Below are 18147 nucleotides of genomic sequence, written 5' to 3'. Positions count from 1 at the left end.
CGTGCAGTAAGATAGATTTGTTCACGTGACATTCATTTTTTAATTCCAGATTTAAAATCCAAGTCCGGTTTAGCAAGTTAAACGTGCCCTGTGATAAGAAAACCATGGCATAAATTTACATTTATTAATATAATCAGGCTAAGATTGAGAAAAGCAGCGATCACTGTTTTCAACTAAAGTAGTAATCGCCTCTATATTTTTTAGAAGAACACTAAATCTTTAAATAAAACAAGAAATAATCTGTAAGCATTTTTTTTTATTTGAAGTTTTTTACTTAATGATCCTGAAACAGATTTGTAGAAATCATGATCATTAGGGTGAATCTCCTGCTGATCCGGCCATCTTCAGCTGGTGGCCACCCCCACATTGTAAATGGGTTGGGCTTAGTAATATTTCCTCCCACTACAGTCAAGGCAGCGAGAGGAGGCCTCTGCTGTAGCCAGTTGTCTTACAGCTACACTCAAGACATGAAATAGGAAGACTGGAGATGGCTGAACCTTTGAGACACACTGGGAAGATTTTCAGTTTTTTGATGTTTTATTTTATTGTTTTTTTTGTCGATTTTCTGTGTTTAGCATACCTTTCAATTTGGGGATAATGATATGTAATATCTGTTAACATTTTTAGTATTCTATTGCAGAACGTTCATACACAAAGTTCTTTACTGTACTGCTTTAGGAACTAGTATGAAGTCCATACTGTTGTTAACCTGCTTTCTTAGAAACAATTTTTGGTTGTTTCAACTATGATTTTTTTTTTTTTTTAAGTATTGTCTGATTCCTAAAGGGAGGTCAAGTTTAAAGGAGAAATATATACTTATTTTTAGATACCATTCCTGTTTATTATCTTTCCTAGCAAACTCCAGGACAGTGTAGCACTGCAGCCTTGCAGCACTCTGGTCCTGAGTTCAAATCCCATCAAGGACAACATCTGTAAGGAGTCTGTATGTTCTCCCTGTGTTTGCATGTGGTTTCTCCAGGTCCTCTGGTTTCCGCCCACACTCCAAAGACATACTGATAGGGAATTTAGATTGTGAGCCCCATTGTGGACAGTGATGATAATGTATGTAACGCACTGTGGAATATGATAGCACTATGCAAAAAAAAGCATAATGAATAAAAATAAATAGTATAGGAGTTCATTTTAGGAGGGTTTTCTAAAATATGTTAGATTTTTAAATGTGTCATATGGTGGTGCATTTTATTATCTATTACTGGACAAGCATTAAATTCAAGTGAAATTTATTTTTGGCAAAATAACGCTATTTATCAATGTATCCTGCCAATGACAAAATAAGTAACAATGCTGGCCCTAAGGCATGTTGACATTGAACATGATCCATCATTTGTCATTTTTTTAAACACTGCACAAGAAGTCAGTTTAATATTACTATATCTTATTACTGACAATGCACTGTTATTACAAAATGGGTTGATAAAATAGATTTCTATAAAAGATGTAGCCGGATTGGCATCACACAGTAATCCCTAAAGAGTACTGTATGCTGAATTAAAAAATGATAGTATACGCCATGTTTAACGGCGCATGTTGCCTCTATACTGCACTCTATTCTCTACTAGACTCGTGATAATACGACGAGTGATGAAAAATCCTCAGTATGTCTCGGAATGGAACTGGTGCTATATGGAGGTATTGTATGGGCTTGTCGATTTTGTGATCAGTGTGCCTGAAGCCTTATAGTTAAAACTTAACATCAAAAAGACTTTATAATAGGCTGGTGTTTTTTCTATGTGTTCAGAGATGCTCTACGATTTGGTTGGAATGTATAGCACAATCACTGGCAATAACCTGATGAAAGAAAGGCCAACCTTTGCACTCATTTGCCACAAGGGGGCTTATTAATTTAGGAGTGGGCTTCAACTGATGAGAGGCTGCTCATCCTTTACAGAAAAGGTCATGAATGCAAACATTATGCTGCGGATTACGTTATCAACAAACTTTGATATGTTATGATATAGTTGGGATTTTGCAGACAGATGCTTAGAACCTTTGTTTCCCAGGGATAATACACTAAGGGACGCATGATGTTCTCTTTTTTTCACATTAGCTAAATAAAGTAATCTGCAGATAGTAGAAGTAGGTCTGTTATTTTTAAGAAACTCTAAAACACAACATAATATAATAAGGTCACAACAAACAGGAGAAGCCTAATGGGCCATCTCATCAATAAATCAAAATAAAAAAAATATCCCAAACATGGTAGAATACTGAACACTTACCACAAAGTAAACCTATCACTATGTTGTATGAGCATTATTATGTTAGAACAAATGGAATATAATGTAAAGTGAAGTGGAAAGTGTAATTAAAAAGCTGCCAGTATAATAAAAATAGCCATCTAGTGAGTAAAGGGCCTGTCACACTAAGCGATATCGCTAGCAATATCGCTATAACGTCACTGGTTTTTGTGACGCAGCAGCGATATTGCTAGCGATATCGCTATGTCTGATACTTACCTCCGACCCGCTCCCCCGCTAGTTATCACTGATCGCGCGAGAACGTCCTGGACTGCTTCTCGTCGTCAGCTTCCTGCTGGGGCTTGCTGCTGTGGCGACGAGCGATGCGTGGACGCGGGCGGGAGGACGTCTTCATCGCCTCGTCTGACAGGTAAGTAGCGACCCCCGACTCCAGCGATGTCACTGGTGAGATCTGCCTGTTTGGCAGCTCACTAGCGACCTCTTGGGCCTCTTTCACACTTCAGTTTTTTACAATCAGTCACAATCCGCCAGGTTTTGAAAAAAACGGATCCGCAATTTTCTTTTGAGGATCCGTTTTTTTCCCCATTGACTTCCATTATAGGCGGATTGTGACGGATTGCCGTCCGTTGCATCCGTTTTTTTTGCGGATCCGCCAAAAGTTGCTGTCCGTCACCATCCTCAAAGATTTCAAAACGGAGCTTGCAACGTTTTTTTCTCTGGCGGATCCTCCAGACACTGATTTAACCCGAAATTCTTTCTGGGTGCCGGACAAAAAAAAAATCTCTCTCTCTCTCTCTCTCTCTCTCTCTTTTTCTAGGCTGCGATTCCTTTAAAATTCTTCATTTGTCGGATCCGTCAAAAAAACGGACGGGTGGCATCCGTTGTCATCAGTACTACAACGGATCCGCCATCCGTCCTTTTGGCGGATTATGACTGATGCAAAAAACTGAAGTGTGAAAGAGGCCTTAGCGATGCACCAGCGATCCTGACCGCGTCATATCGCTGGTCGGGATCGCTGGTGCATCGCTAAGTGTGACACTACCTTTACAGTAACAATGGCGCAAACATATTCAGACGAGAAGTCTTTTCATTCAATTACCCAAAAAGTCTGGACCACTATGTCAGTAAGTTCGCGCTTAACTACAGTATCCACAAGGCTAGAAATCACAGCACCTTTGTCAGGTCCACATGCAATTTCAAATCCAGTCTTACACGTATTGAAAAGAGGATCCAGGTTCCTGGAGGGAAATATATTGGAGATCTGGACGGGATTGTGAATGACTGAGGTGCTCAGGGGCAGGGCATAACACAGGGAACAAAGGAAGATGTCTTTCCAAGGAAGGATCTTCATTAGAGGTGATGCCAACTGATAATGCAGATAAGTTTATCTGAAATATTTTATTCAGGTAAAGACATGTATGTGATTATTCATGAAACTATTAAGCTATAATCACCTTCACTTTGGTTTTCTCTGAATTTGATGAACCACAATGTGAAAACTGAAATTTTTTTAATGTGAAAGGCTTCTTTTTTTATTCTAGATAGCCTTTACACAAAACAGCTTAGTTGGGTTTACAAAAAGTCTGTAAAATCTAGTAAAATGTTCCTGAGCATGAAAAATAGTTGGAGTATTTCTAGGCGGTCTTTACTTAATCCATTGGTACTTCAATTAGGAAGGTCCCCTCATGACTACCAGATTATGAGGGGTCCTGCTGACATTCTGGCCTGTTAATGTAATATTAAGGGACCAGCAAAGACAATGAGAAACCAAACTGGCATATATCACGGAATTGGCACTAAGGTATATGTTGGCACTTGACAATCACATTAAATGCCCAAATGCACATTGAAGTTAACAGAAGAAAATATGCCAAAAAGTGTTCTTGACTGATATAGTGTGGTCTACTATGCTTTTCAATACAAATGGATCTTGAAAATCTGTATTCTGGTCAGTTCAATTAATTTTCTGATATTACATTTTGGAATCTTGCATACAAAGATTGGAACAGTTAATTGAATGTTTTATATTAGCATTCCTGCATACATTAAGGCAAGCTAAAAAAAAAGTGTGATCCATGGAGGCCCTTATTCCACACATACAATCTCATGAATATGACAATTATTACATGCCACAGGTAGGACAGACAGTAAAATAAGTAGGAAACCCAGAAATAAATTGCAGAATTAATCTGATTCTGATCTCCTATTATCTCACTCACTATACATCATCAATACCCTAATTGATCATTTTTTACAAACATTTGCACTTAGGTCATACTCTGCCATTCTCTGATTTCCCTGAGGCATAAAATATATTTTTTCATGGAATTGTTTTTGTGTTCTTTTTTAAGTAAGAATTTCATTTACAGATTATTTATGTTGTGGCCACAATTACCAGTTTTTCGACTACAAAAAACAAAATCCAGGAGACAAAACTGATTTTCCTGAACAATATGAAACGGTTTACAGTTAATAGAAGATTGGACCAAGAACAAATGCTTACTTTCACTCCAATACTTAGATCGCACAGCCACCTAAGGTAGTGAGGGTGCTCCAGTCATTTTCTGTTTACTATTTTAGCACAAAATTTGTTTTGTCTCATTGGATCTTTCCAGAATATGTCACATTTTGCACTTCAATGTTTCACTTGACCAATTCCGTAGCTATATAAACCTTTTCAATAAGTCTTATTTGCATCATCCTAATACGAATTAATTAATATAATTTCGCATTGCTGAAATGCTCGCAATTGTTTGTATTTCTATATTTAACATGTGTTACTTTTTTTCTTGTCGATTCGCTGCTCTCTACTACGTCCAAAAATAAGACCTGTAATAAATAAATGGATATTTCTCATCGATACTCTAGAATATATTACATTAGTTTTGTTATGTATCACATAACATTTGATTTATAGAACAAAGAAATTAGGTTGAATATGTAGCAAGTGTGAAATAGTGGCTGGCACGCAAGAATCACTTAACACTTTCCGGAAAGCCTGGGCTCCTTGGGTTCAATATAGATCCAAACCTGGGTTCATTCTCGAAATTTCTGACCACAAAGGAGACACATAGTTCTCCCTCATCATCAATTATGTCTTCATTTATCAATCTATATTGGACCAACTACACTCCCTACTATCTTTCCTGTTTTGTTTCCCTCAACCTACCCCTCCCCACAAAAGAAGCCCCCTCTCCCTCTGAAATTCTCAATTTCTATGTTCTATAGGATTTTCTTGGAATGTTTGAGTCATTTAGCATTACTTCTTGTCTGATACGTCTGCCTAATGACTATAGTTTTTGCTAAAAGATTAGTGGATTCAAGATCTCTATCAAACTGTTTGAAATGTTCATGACTCATTCTAATATGCTTATACCTTTTGTACACTTGTTATACTTTAATTCAATAAAAAGAAAGTTGAAAGAGTACGTAGCAAGTGTAACATCAATTATCAGTGTAAAATCTGAAGCTCGACTATGTCCACTTTGTATTTCCATGGTGGTAGCTTCAATGTGAGAAACACTTCCATGCTGATACAATTAAATGATGCTCTGTGGGTCTCACTGGTAAAAGTAAATAGGGCTCAGCATGACTATAAAGCTAAGTAATACTTAACCACCAAGTAAGCCTATGAAAGACTTAATAGTAAACTGTACCCTGCATGGATCACTAGAAGTTCTCTGCATGTGGCAGCTGAAAAGCCAGTGCTGTTCAGTACCCTCTGCAGGTGTCCCTGCTTGTCTGGTTAGCTGGAGGTTTGAGTAATCCTCAGCAGGTATCATTAGAGCAGGTTTAATCTTGTTATGTGTTCTCGGTAATAGGACATGCTCATTTAATATTATGTATTAAGGCAAAAGTGGAGCAATTTTTGGGTTGGATAATTGCTTCACAAATATCAAAGGAGCATGCATCTTCAAACCAGCGTGATGGTTATTCTTTGATATATACAGTTTGGAGAAGTCTTCTAATCTCTGAAGGTTTTCCAAGTTTACATTGATGCTGGGAGGGCGTTCAAGAAAAGTGGAGTAGCGTTTCCAAACTGACTCATTTCTCGTCAGGTGTTTGGTTACAGTTTCCCCCCAAAGACATCTGCTATGAGCTTCTTGAGGAGCAGCCATACATATGTTTATGTGTTTTATATGCTTGGTATGTGATTAACTGGTCATGTTGTGTTTTTCGTGTCGGTCACATCTTCTCCTACGTGAAGTGATTGATCTACTCTTATTAACTCTAGGGCTGCTGCCAGTAGATTTGTCTGCTGTACACATTGAAGATATTGGTTTCTATAAATGAATGAAGCCTCTAGTGTATGTAAGTTATTGATTTTCCTTTGAATTAAAATGCAAAAAATAGACAAAAATTGCTGAAAAGTCAAATATAGTCAATTTGTGTTTGTTGCCTTTACCAACATGAGCTCTTCTTTAGTAGAGGTGATGGCTTTATAGTGGAATTATGGCAACTAAAGTTATAATTAATGGATGGTCTCTAGATATAGCCAGTGGACAGTACATGCCTGGGATTTCAGCAGGTGTATATTATATAGTAAAACACTTTTCATTCATTCCCTTATTGTAATCATCACGTTTTATCACAATTTTTCAATATTTAAGTATAACTTTTTTATTTATAAATTGGAGTGAAATACAGCTAACAAATACAGACTACCAATGTGGACGTCCTGTAGAAGATCTTGCATAGAAGCTAAAGAAGCAATATAAAAGTCAAAAGGTTTAAGATAATCATAATCTGTTGGTGTCTGTCCCATAGACATGACCAGAGTGACTTGAAAGAATTAGGAAAGATGTATATCTTTGTACCGTGTTAGCCAGTAGATAGAAAAATATTCAGGATTGAGAGTCCTCAGTAGCTGATACCTTTAAATGGCAAACTAGAAAAGATGGTAACATCTCGAAAGCTCGCAATGTGTTACCATCTTTTCAGTTAGCCATTAAAAAGGTATCAACTACTGAGGACTCTCAATCCTGAATATTTTTGAAAGAATTAGGAATAAACTTGTTTCTCTTAAAGATGTGCAAAGACAATGATCAATCAATCTTCTAGCTCATTCTGATAAATTATTTAAATTGTCTTAACATTGGTACATTTCAGTAGATATAACAGTAATTATATATATATATATACACACACACACACACTTTTACTATTATGAGTGATTGCAATAATCACTAGATAGCCATACTATCTCATATCTAAAATCTATCTATCTCATATCTATCATCTATTATTTCTATTATCTATTGCAATGTAAAATCTATTTCTTTTTACATAACAGGCAATAAAAAGCAGGACATTACAAATAGTATTTGATGGTAGATAGGTTTATTCTCTTGCAACTATCTACACCAATTTTCCTCTTCTATCTTTGCACTTGCTACTTGTATGTATAGTGTCTTAGCTTCTGCTTAATAACCAGCTTTTATATCTATGATATATGCTGAAATTCCTGTTTATTAGTCACCAGAAACTAGAAAATAATTAGCAGTAAAGAAAACATGGAAACCTTCCTGCCTCCACTGAAACTTAGAGGTGAAATATTACGTAACCTACGTAAGTCCACCACTAACATAGAGCTGAGCCGCAACCCTGGTCCTGTAACGGACCTCCTGGCTCACACAATACAAAATCATATAAGCATGTCCCTCAAGGCTGAGGCTAAAATTATCTAAGCAACTTTTATACTGAAATCTAAGAAGAGTGATGAGATGAAAGACTGATCCAATTATCCAAGGTTGCTACCAAACATGAAGGGAGAATGTCTGATGATTCAATAATACATGCTAGAAATGGTTTCACGCTGAAGAACTTGACATTTCCCTATGAGAGGAGGTGAATGGCAGCTATAGATTGGGGATTGTATAACTCTCATTTTAATTTATTCATTATGTCTTGAATGTAGTTTCTCACACCTATTCACACTGTGTGCCAACTGTGGGAGGTATTTAGGAGTGCCCGGTAATGGGATATATGAAAGGATGATTCTGGATCAAGCTACAATGGATGTTGTATGAAACATTGGAGTCACTACTTTCCTGATATTTGCCCCCCATACCTTACATTTTATATGGGGGGGTTACTTGTTGTCAGGACATGGACATCATGTGTAAAGAATTCCCGCTGCACAGCTGTTAAGACATCTTTGACCTGAATGAAATGGACCTTTTATGGGCCTACAGCAGCATGGCTCTAGTGTCTGCTTTACTATGGCAGCAGGGAGCCTTCATTAAAATACCACTATAAATCTCCTCTGTTTTTTCCAAACATCTTTTTCTGCTTTTCCCTTCAATTTCCTACCTGTGGTCATTATTTTTAACCTTTACTGAACCACCGAGTCTTAGATATTGCAGCTGCAAAAAGCAGACGAAAGCTTTGGCACACAAATCCTAAGCGAAGGGCCAAATCCTAACCAAGTGCAATCATACCAGCCACCCTGAGTCGACATATATTCCAGACATGTCTGTGCATCAAACAACAGGTCCTGCACTTACAAATGTAGCAGTGATGAATTTGTCATGTAACTCATTGGGCCTGCATTATTTCTCTAAGGTGATGTACAGATCTGTAGTTCTAGAAAGTGAAATCAAAGACAGCATATTAGATCACAATGAGTTGTTCCAGATGTCAAACTCAGCTTTACTACATTTTATGTATTTAGCCAAGATGTCACTGAAAATACATAATCTTCATGTGCTCCTATAAGCCTCATTTCTCTCAGTATGCTATGGCCCTATACAATGTTGACAGGTGTATTTCTATGGTGTCAATGTGTTGACAGTGGCAGCACTTTATATTTTGACATAATGGTAACATTGTTACACAGAATTATTAACTTGGCAGTGACTTCTGCAGATCAGATACATAGTTCTCCTCACTTTGCCTTGTTCTGTAAAGTTTCTTTATTATCCCTAAGCCCCTTATTGTCCTACCTTCCTCTCCAGTGCTTGCTTCTCATGTGCTGAAGATGTTTTCTCTGGATAGATCGTTCCTTTCCATTGCTTTTGGGATGCTCCAGGTGCTTTTCTACATCTCCACTACCCTTGTCGCTCCTGAGTGACGTTGTCCTGGTCACCTGGTCACAAGTGATCGCAGATGTGATCGGGACAGACACACCATGAGCAGTCACTATGGGGATGTGTCTGGGAGAATTGATCCTCTGTGTCTGGAGTTGATCTGGATAGTGAATGCACAGCCACTCCCTGAAGTCACTTTCCACTCCCCTTCTATCCATCCAGGATTTACCTCTTTCAATCAACTTTCCTATCATCTCCTCCTTTCTGTCTTCCTAAGGTTTTCCATCTGTAAGGTGTAACGGGTTCAAGCAGACGTCTACCTTTTCCCCGCTGCTTTGGGGGACGTGTGAATGAGGGATCGCAGGGCAAAGTTCAACATCAATTTGCAAAGCTCTAGGTGGCAAAATACAAGCAAAAAAAAGAGCACAAAAGATCGAATGTTATTGAATGTGGAACTAAAATTATTTTTTACAGGATACATCTTATTAGAAGCGTGGAATTCCTAAATCAACAAGTCCACGCTGCTACATCTAAAGTTGTTTATTGGAACCTTTTAATTAATCAGAATGGTTTAAATAGTTTTCATCAGGCAATTGGAAATGATTCTGGGTCGCCCTCCCAGGGCTGTGGGATACTTGGTACAAGGCCCGATGAGCTTCAATGGGAGATGTCACGGCAGCTGGGACTCGGCCCGTGGCCCTGGGAGCCCATTGTAACAGGGGTTGTTGCAGTGTGCTTAAGGTGGTGAAAGTTTATAAGTGATTCGTGACGCCACCTGTGGTGTTCGGCAATGGAGATGTAAGCCGACGCTGCAGACAGATCCTCTGGGACAGATGGTGTGGTGCAGTAATGATGTTATAGCCCTCCACAGGCAGGGCTGTAGTCCCAGGGAAGTGTAGGTGAAGTGACACTTAGATGGTGTAGTGTCAGGCGCAAGGGATGTAGCAGTGCTGGGCGGGTTGGCGCAGGAATAAGTGGAGGACACCAGGGCATGTAGTTCCAAAGCTTTACTCACAGTCTGTTGCAGGTACAGGTGCCTGCATCCATGCCGTGTCCTCCAGGTCAGGAGCTCAGCCAACTTCCAGGCAAAATGAAGTACTCCTTTCCAACACTCCGCCAACATATGTGCCTTCTCTGAACGTCTCCTCTTATAGCGCCTTTGAATGAAGTACTCCTAGTACTGAGTTACACTGGAGTTCCTCGTGTCAGATGTTCCTATGAACTCTACTTGTACGGCAGACAGCTGTAGCCTGCTTCGGGGACTCCTTGCTACTAAGTCCCGGCTCACTCTTATGTTGCTGTTGTGCCCCCAAGTCTTGTGTGGGAATAAAGTGGTCGCTACTTCTATTCCTCCGGTATCTGCTGCAGGTCCATTAGTATCCGTACAACCTCGGGGACCGGGCCCCGGCCTTGCGCTTAGAACTTGAGAAGGGTTCTCCTCTATCCCTAGTCCTTGTTCTCTTATTCTCCTCATGTTCCATGCTAATCCTTCTTCCCAATGGAGAATCAAGCTTCCTTTCTCTCTCTCTTTCCTGTGCCAGCAGACCCAGATCACTGTGGCCTGCTGCAGCACTTCCTTCTTCCATCCCTCTCCCGGGGATCTTCTCTGTCTCACTCTCTGTCCTTCTACATCCTCACTCACTGACTCTATGAATGACTGAATGAACGACTCACTCAACTCTTCTCGTTCTTTTATGTAAACTAAACTCCACCCACCTCCCAGCACGTTTCGTGTTCCAAGCAGGGAGCCACCAAGGGGTGCTTTGCTATACTCCAAGCATGGAGCCGCCGAAGGTGCTTTGCTACACTACTTTGTGGTGTGGGGTTGTAGGTGTTGGAGTGTGGTCAGGTGTCTCCACCTTACCTGGATAGTGGGGTACCACACCTCAGGAGGAGGTGCAGTACCTCTGTGGCGACTGAACCCTCAGGGGCGGCACAATTCCCCATCACATTCTGCTGAACTGCACACTCCGGATGCTGCGGCCATTTGCTGAGGGGTCCGGCTCGGCTCATTAGCTCATTTCGGATCGTTTGTGTAGCTAGAATATTGATTTTGCTGGTTTCTCAATACAGCATAAAGACATATTCACATGTTGCAAATAGCGTTTGTAAAAGTCTACGATATGCATGTGCCACAGAAATGAGCCCCAACCAGATGTATGGAGCAAATTATTATTTGCAGACTTTTCTGCTAAGTGTCACTATATCTTAAAGATTGCGTTATTATGCATTCATTCATTGATTTTCAGCTTCACAAAGAAATTGTTCTTGCTGATGTGACTGATAAAGCATATCATGTAATGTATAGGTTCCCATGCACTTAGTTAAAATAAGCCGATCCCAATAATTTTAGCAAGATGGTCCAACTAGCTAAAGTGTACGATGGCCTCCCGACTCTCTCCCGGCAGATTGCGTCAGGATAGAGTGCTTAGAATTCAATTGTCTGATCCTTTTATTCAGAGGGCAGGTAAGCCGCTACCAGGTGATTGTGGCAGCAGTTGTCTCATGGAGAACACTAGATTCCTGCATATGGGGGAATCTGGAGAGAGCGTTGGCAGCTGAATGACCATTTAGCTGATAGATGTGATAATGTGAATGACCAGCCTAAAAGAAATCTGTCAGTCGGTTTTTGCTATTAAATTTATGAGCAGCATAATGTAGGGACTAAAAGCCTGATTTCAGTAATTTCACTTACTAGGCTGTGTGTTGTAGCATAAATAAAATCAGTGTTTTATCAACAGGAGATTATCACTACTGGACTACATAATGAGTGCAAACCAGTCAGGCTAATCTGTGTAACCCCGCCCCCACCACTGATTGGCAGCTTGCTGACAATACATAGTGTACACAGGAAGCTGCCAATCAGGGGTGTGGGCGGGGTTACACACAGCTCAGCATTCTGACCACTGCTACATCTACAACAGAGAAAACAGGGATTTTATCAAAACTGCACCAAGCAGCCCAGAAAGTGACACATTGCTAGACTAGGGTCTCTGTCCCTACATCATGCTGTTCTCAGATAACACTGCAAAAACCTGCTGACAGATTCCCTTTAAGAATCAGTTGTAAGTTACAATCTGCATGTTGCAGTAATAGCTCAGTACCATAGAGAAACAATAACACAAGTATAATGCCTTCTGAAATCGATAACTACTGTCCAGACTACAAGTGCACAACCTGTGGTGAGACAACTGTACCCACATCATGTAGCCCACAGTGCTATTTTGTAAGGTCCTGTCACTCATATTTTAGACTACAGAAAGGAGAAAATATTTGTGCATGAACTATGGATGAACTAGAGTTTATGAGTGATCTAAAACATTTCTTTTTAAAGAGAACCTATCATGTAAATTAATGCTACTAACCTGTAGCTATGGGGTTAATCTGCATGTTTATAGCGTTCTGACACCGTGTGGTGCCGTCACTGAAAGCCCCGCGGTGGGAGGAAATGAACTTTATTTCCCTGGCAGCGTTTGACGTCCAATCAAAGATGTGGCGACAGTGAGTGATGACTGCAACCACGCCTCCAGCACTGACTGACAGCTCCCTCAGCAATAGGGCCAGCTGACAGTCAGGGCAAGGGGCACAGTTATAGATGCCGCTCTCTATACACAGAGCAGTGACTGAATTCGCTCCGGCACCACTCTTGTAGCTGGAATCTGATTGCTGCAGGGGGAATAAAGTTAATTTCCTCCCAGCACCAGGGCTGTCAGTATGGCAGCCACACAGTATAAGGCTGTGTGCACACGATGCAGATTTGCAGCGGTTCCGCAGCGGATTTTACCGCGCAGAAACGTTGCATTTCTGCATTGTGATGTACAGTAGCCTTAAAATCAATGGAAAAAAAAAAACGCTGTGCAGACGCTGCGGATTTTTCCGCGCGGTTTTCCCATGGTACAAAATCCGCAGCATGTTACTTCTTTTGAGTGGTTTTCCATCTCCCCTGTCACCAAATCCGCAGGGGGAAAACCGCAATGGAAAACCGCACAAAAACCGCAATAAAACCGCAGGAAAAATGGAAGAAATCCGCAGGAAAAATGCAGGTCATTTGACCTGCGGATTTCTTCCATTCTGTGCGGAAAAATCCGCAGGGCCAAAAAGTACGTCTGCACTCAGCCTTAGAAGGCTATTAACTTGCAGATTAACCTCATTTTTGCAGGCTAATAGTGTTATTATGTGACAGGTTTTCTTTAAAACCTCATTCAGACATCTGTGTTTCAAATATTTGTTCTATCTGTGTTATTCTTGGATAGAACACATGGAATGACATGCAAAAGTCTGTGCACCCCTGGTCAAAAATTACTGTTATTGTGAACAGCTAAGCAAGTTGAAGATGAAATGATCTCTAAAAGATTCTTCTTTTTGCAGTTTTTAAAATGTAAAAGATTAAAGTAAATATATTTTTTTTCTAAATACAAAGGAAATGTGTCATTTTTATCCCTTTGAGAGACCATTTCATCTTCAGCTTGCATAACTGTTCACAATAACAGTAATTCTGACTAGGGGTGCCTAAACTTTTGCATGTCACTGTACCCATTAGATCCTAGGGCCATTCACATATGTGTTTTTTTGGAAGAGTAAGTGTCCTACAAAAGATAAAAGTATGTCCGTTTTTCATCCAAATCACGGATCAACCCATCAATCTAGATCAATCAATCTAGCAAAAAAACCAAAAAAAATGGTTGTACATGGCTTCCATCTGTGTGTTATTCCAGTGTTAATATTTAAAGGGGATATCTGGGACTCTATAAAAAAAATGTACCTATAAAATTCCTATTTTGCATCTGTTTTCTCTCAGAAAGGAAATGTAACACCAACTGTTCTTCACTGTCCTATTAAGGGAATAGAAGAATCCAGGATATCTATAAACAGAAAGATAGTTAGGAAACACTTAGCTAACCTAAATGAATTCAAGTCTCCAGGTCCAGATGAATTACACCCCAGAGTACTGAAGGAGATAGCAGAATAAATTTTTGAACCCCTCTCCATAATCTTTGAAAATTCTTGGAGAACAGGAGAAGTCCCAGAAGACTGGAGAAGAGCAAATGTTGTTCCTATCTTCAAAAAGGGGAAGAAGGTGGACCTAGGCAACTATAGGCCGGTGAGTGTGACTTCTATACCAGGAAAGATCTTTGAACAAATTATTAAACAACATGTATGTCAGTACCTGGCTAAGAATGATGTGATTAAACAGAGTCAGCATGGGTTTGTAACTAATAAGTCATGTCAGACTAACTTAATTTCCTTCTATGATGGAATCACTGATTGGGGGGATCAAGGAAATGCTGTAGATATAGTATATCTTGACTTCAGCAAAGCATTTGACAAAGTATCTCATACAATCCTTATTGAAAAAATGACTAAGTATGGAATGGACAAGGCAACTGTTAGGTGGATTCATAACTGGCTTAGTGATCGGACTCAGAGAGTGGTCGTAAATGGCTGCACATCCAGTTGGAAGAATGTCTCAAGTGGGGTACCACAGGGCTCTGTCCTGGGCCCTGTATTGTTCAGCATCTTTATCAACGATTTAGATGAAGAAATTGAGGGTAAACTGATTAAATTTGCTGATGGCACAAAGCTAGGAGGGATAGCTAATACTAGAGAAGAGAGAGAGAGGATTCAAAAAGATATAAATAAACTAGAGAAGTGGGCAGCAACTAACAGAATGGTTTTTAACAGGGAAAAATGCAAAGTACTACATCTGGGCAATAAAAATGAAAAAAGCATATACAGAATGGGAGGAATAGGCCTAAGCAACAGCACATGTGAAAAAGACTTGGGTATACTAATAGATCACAGACTGAATATGAGTCAACAGTGTGATGCAGCAGCAAAAAAGGCAAATGCAATTCTAGGATGTATTAACAGAAGCATACAGTCTAGATCACGTGAAGTCATTATTTCCCTCTACTCCTCTTTGGTCAGACCTCATCTGGAATATTGTGTCCAGTTTTGGGCACCACATTTTAAAAAAGACATCAACAAACTGGAGCAAGTTCCGAAAAGAGCGACCAGAATGGTGACCGGTCTGCAAGCCCTGTCTTATGAGGAAAGGATGCAGGACTTGGGAATGTTTAGTTTGCAAAAGAGAAGACTGAGAGGAGACATAATAGCTGTCTACAAATATCTAAAGGGCTGTCACATTGTAGAAGGATCAACTTTATTCTCATTTGCACAAGGAAAGACTAGAAGCAATGGGATGAAACTGAATGGGAGGAGACACAAATTAGATATTAGAACAAACTTTTTGATAGTTAGAGTGATCAATGAGTGGAACAACCTGCCATGAGAAGTGGTGAGTTCTCCTTCAATGGAAGTCTTCAAACAGAGGCTGGACAGACATCTGACTGGGATGATTTAGCGAATCCTGCTTTGAGCAGGGGGTTGGACCAGATGGCCCAGGAGGTCCCTTCCAACTCTACGATTCTATGATTCTATGATTCTACTGCACTTCTAAGGAGGTGGCGGGGACCCTCAATTGCCTTTCCTTCTGACTAACGAGCATATGTGCCACATGCGGCTTCCTAACGTTTTATTGATGTAATGTGCGGTTTTCCAATGTTCTTATATGTGATATTTAATACTGTAATATAAAATGTATTCTTTAGCATAGGGATAGAGAAGTAAGGGTTAATTGGTTGGGAGGAGTTAAAAGGGGGATGGTGCAAAGCCGCAGGAACAAAGGGAGGGCCCTTCCTGCTCTTAGGGCAGAGCGAGGGCAGACTTGCCCCGGGCGAGACCTGTGCTATAGCGAGGACAGAGGATTCCCTGGTCATGGAGGTGAAAGCTGCCCTTGCTTGTCAGGAAACTAGCTCTGCAGGATCGTCCCCAGGAGAAATATGGGGCTTGAGACCAGGATAGGAGCTGGTGGCATGCCACATACAAAGGCTGCAGGGAAAGTACAGGAAACATTGTCTTGTTTGCACCGTGTTCAGTAAAGTTTTACCGTTGGAACAGAACTGTGGCTTGTGGTGTTTCCTGAGATCTCGTCCCATGCAACCGAGGTGGACGTGTGCTGAAGGTAACTGACTGTACCGCAGGATTGGAACTTTACTTGTCTTTTCATGTGCAAGGTGCCGGGGTGCTCACTGACTGTGGCTTAGGGAACTCGCCCATGATTGCCACCCCATGCCACCTTGTTACACACTAGCAGGAAGGTAATTGCAACTTACCTGAATGTTGTGCATGGTGCTGTTCTTCCCCGACACAAAGCGGTCACAGACCTCTACTGCAAAGGATTCATCAGTCTCTGCTGGTGCGACGGGGAGGGACTTTCAATGTCATTCTGACTGACTGCTGGTTGCCCCAGTTAGGCACTAAGGATCCGGCTGTCAATCAGAATGACGCAGGAATTCCCACTCTGTTGACTGAGCGGAGTGGAAAAGAAGCCTCCTGTTATGGACTGACCTGGTTTGGAGCAGTGGTATTGCAGCCACTAGGGGCAGCAGCGGTGGGTAGTGTAGTCAGGAACAGCAATGTAATATCTTGAGAATGAGCAGCAGGTTAGCAGAAGCTTGACTAGAGGCTGGTAGCTCAATAATCTCACAAGGAAGGGAGTGCTATGCCAGGTTTAAATAGGGCGTCCAATCAGGATGGAGCCAATCAGAAACACAAGGTGGTGACCAACAGGAACTCAGGGTGGAGACCATCAGAAACAACATAGGTACAAGCATTTGGGTTAGCACAGAACTGTCCATCGAGGTGAGTAGCTCAGAGAGAAGAACTACCGTCTGGTGCACAGGAGCTGCTGGGTTCAAATCCTGACACCTCCACTCTAGGTATAACGTCAGTGGAAGCCTCTGCATCCTTGGCATCAGCGGTCTATGACTGCTCTGTGCTGGGGAAGAACGGCGCCATGTACAATAGACAGGTTTCATATTTTTTGGACTATAAGACATAACACGCACCAGACCATAAGACACACCTCAAATTTTGGGGTGGAAAATAGGAAATTTTTTTTTCATAAGATGGGGTTCTATCTTATAGTCTGAATTTAAGAGAACTATAGAATTAAAATAGATAATAATCTTTATTAAACGACAATGTGAAAAATAAATAAAATACAATTATATCCCATAACAGAGTGCCCAGAAGGAGGAACACTGTACAGTCCTGTAAATCTAGTATAATATATAGGCTGTTGGCAAATGTATTAAGAAGGAAGGAATAATAATAATATCAACAATTAAAGTCTAGAGACCTCCCACCTAATGAAGTCCTGGCAAGTAGACCACTAGGGAAAAAATCATCAGTAATGTAGTATCAAATATGTATCAAATATGTAAAGATAGATTCAAATGAGGGAAACCATATAAATGAATAAAAAATGGTGAAGGTAGCAGTTGAGGACAAACCCCACAATAAATAAGAATAGATCAGCAGGTGTTGATATAGGCAAGAATAGTTTTTAAATATGTCCCATCGACATATGCCACCCCCGGAAGAAGGAGAGGGCGAAACATACGTCGGGGTGAGGGGAGATGCTGAATCTGTCCTGACAGCTGTTCCTTATCTTTATACCCAGGTAATAAGTCTATTTACCGTTCTGGTTAATTTACCTATTTATCAGCTATCAGCATAGATGTGAATTGTATTATGCCCATGGCCACTGATTATGACACATGAGGATGGGACATATTTAAAAACTATTTGCTGCCAATATCAACACCTGTTGATCTATTCTTATTTATAATGGGGTTTGTCCTCATCTGCTATCTTCACCATTTTTTTTTCATTTATATGGTTTCCCTCATTTGAATGAGCCGAGATCCCAATCTGCACACGCACTGCCACCAGTGGCCCACAGCTTCAGGAAAATGGCTGCCAGAAAAGCATTGTTGGCACTCTGCTCACTGCAGACATTGAGCACACTTCTGCCGCCACCGGCGTCCTGAGGA

The 18147-nt window shown here is 40.6% G+C and overlaps 1 protein-coding gene across 4 annotated transcripts in view; it reads right to left on the bottom strand.

The window, feature by feature from the left end:
- The window catches only part of WNT10B (Wnt family member 10B), a 96827-nt gene extending 80048 nt beyond the window's left edge, over positions 1–16779 (bottom strand). The window contains exons 1-2 of one of the 4 annotated variants that reach the window (XM_073563450.1): positions 9164–9416; positions 8726–8804 (exon numbers count right to left, since the gene is read on the bottom strand). The gene's annotated coding sequence lies outside the window, so the exon portion shown is untranslated. Of the gene's footprint in view, positions 1–8725; positions 8805–9163; positions 9418–16657 lie in introns of those variants that run through there. The other 3 variants (XM_073563451.1, XM_073563454.1, XM_073563449.1) reach the window with 3 other exon arrangements.
- Between the last annotated feature and the right edge of the window lie 1368 nt (positions 16780–18147).

This window comes from Dendrobates tinctorius, unplaced genomic scaffold, assembly GCF_039654945.1.
Source record: "Dendrobates tinctorius isolate UK_male_01 unplaced genomic scaffold, ASM3965494v1 ptg000388l, whole genome shotgun sequence".
Taxonomy (NCBI): domain Eukaryota; kingdom Metazoa; phylum Chordata; class Amphibia; order Anura; family Dendrobatidae; genus Dendrobates; species Dendrobates tinctorius.
Note: the sequence above shows the minus strand (reverse complement) of the source record. Positions and strands in the feature narration are given on the sequence as shown.